Source organism: Mirounga leonina, unplaced genomic scaffold, assembly GCF_011800145.1.
Source record: "Mirounga leonina isolate KUSES-001 unplaced genomic scaffold, KU_Mleo_1.0 Mir_178, whole genome shotgun sequence".
NCBI lineage: Eukaryota > Metazoa > Chordata > Mammalia > Carnivora > Phocidae > Mirounga > Mirounga leonina.
The window spans coordinates 4,376,725-4,379,028 of record NW_023270464.1 but is presented as its reverse complement, the minus strand read 5'-3'; positions in this window follow the sequence as shown (position 1 = coordinate 4,379,028).

Below are 2,304 nucleotides of genomic sequence, written 5' to 3'. Positions count from 1 at the left end.
AAATAAATAAATAAATAAATAAATAAATAAATAAATAAATAAATAAAATCTTCAACAATAAATTAATAAATAGATAAATAAATAATTCCTATCCTTTCAGCCCCATTCCAACTCAATCCCTATAAGAAGCCATTTTCATTTTTTAGATTATCTCTCTCAAAGTTTTTTAAAGATTTTATTTATGTATTTGTCAGAGAGAGAGAGAGCACAAGCAGGGGGAAGAACAGGCAGAGGAAGAAGCAGGCTCCCATCTGAGCAAGGATCCTGATGTGGGACTCGATCCCAGGACCCTGGGTTCATGACCTGAGCTTAAGGCAACTGATTAACTGACTGAGCCAACCAGTCATGACTTTCCTGACATTTTTTTTTATTTTATTATGTTACGTTAGTCACAATACAATACATCATTAGTTTTTGATGTGGTGATCCACAATTCATTGTTTTGTATAACAACCAATGCTCCATGCAGTACTGCTCTCCTTAATACCCATCACCAGGCTAACCCATCTCCCCACAGCCCTCCCCTCTAAAATCCTCAGTTTGTTTCTCAGAGTCCATAGTCTCTCATGGTTCATCTCTCCTTCCAATTTCCCCCCTTCATTTTTCCCTTCCTTCTCCTAATGTCCTCCATGCTATTTCTTATGTTCCACAAATAAGTGAAATCATACGATAATTGACTTTCTCTGCTTGACTTATTTCACTTAGCATAATCTCCTCCAGTCCCATCCATGTTGATGTAAAAGTTGGTTATTCATCCTTTCAGATGTCTGAGTAATATTCCATTGTGTATATGCACCACATCTTCTTTATCCATTCATCTGTTGAAGGGCATCTCAGCTCTTTCCACAGTTTGGCTATTGTGGACATTGCTGTTATGAACATTGGGGTGCAAATGGCCCTTCTTTTCACTACATCTGTGTCTTGGGGGTAAATATCCAGTAGTGAAAATGCTGGGTCATAGGGTAGCTCTATTTTTAATTTTTTGAGGTACCCCCACACTGTTTTCCAAAGTGGCTGAACCAACTTGCATTCCCACCAACAGTGTAAGAGGGTTCCCCTTTCTCCACAACCTCTCCAACATTTGCTGTTTCTTGCCCTCTCAATTTTTCCCATTTTCACTCATGTAAGGTGGTATCTCAATGTGGTTTTGATTTGAATTTCCCTGATGGCTAATGATGATAAACATGTTTTCATGTGTCTGTTAGCCATTGTATTCTTCTTCGAAGAAGTGTCTGTTCATGTCTTCTGCCCATTTTTAGGCTTATTTGTTTTTTGCGTGTTGAGTTTGAGAAGTTCTTTACAGATCTTGCATACCAGCCCTTTATCTGTAGTGTCATTTGCAAATATCTTCTCCCACTCTGTGGGTTGCCTCTTTGTTTTCTTGACTATTTCCTTTGCTGTGCAGAAGTTTTTATCTTGATGAAGTCCCAAAAGTTCATTTTCGCTTTTGTTTCACTAGCTTCTGGAGATATATCTTGAAAGAAGTTGCTGTGGCTGATGTCAAAGAGGTTACTGCCTATGTTCTCCTCTAGGATTTTGATGGATTCGTTTCTCACATTGAGATCTTTCATCCATTTTGAGGTTATCTTTCTGTATGGTGTTAGAGAATGGTCGAGTTTCATTCTTCTGCATATGGCTGTCCAATTACCCAGCACCATTTATTGAAGAGACCGTCTTTTTTCCATTGCATATTTTTATCTGCTTTATCGAAGATTATTTGACCGTAGAGTTGAGGGTCCGTATCTGGGCTATCTATTCTGTTCCATTGGTCTATTTGTCTGTTTTTGTGCCAGTACCATGCTGTCTTGGTGATCACAGCTTTGTAATATAGCTTGAAATCAGGCCACGTGATGCCTCCACCTTTGTTTTTATTGTTATGTTAATCACCATACATTAAATCATTAGTTTTTTTTTTTAAAGATTTTATTTATTTATTTGACAGAGAAAGAGAGAAAGACTTCACAAGTAGGGGGAGAGACAGAGGAAGAGGGAGAAGCAGACTTCCCGCTGAGCGGGGAGCCCCATGTGGGGTTCGATCCCAGGACCCTGGGATCATGAGCTGAGCTGAGGGCAGCCGCTTAACTGACTGAGCCACCCAGGCTCCCCACATCATTAGTTTTGGATGTACTGTTGCATGATTCATTGTTTGTGTATAACATCCAGTGCTCCATTCAGTACGTACCCTCTTTAATACCCATCACCAGGCTAACCCATCCCCCCACCTCCCTCCCCTCTAGAACCCTCAGTTTCTTTCTCAGAGTCCATAGTCTCTCATGGTTTGTCTCACCCTCCCATTCCCCCCCC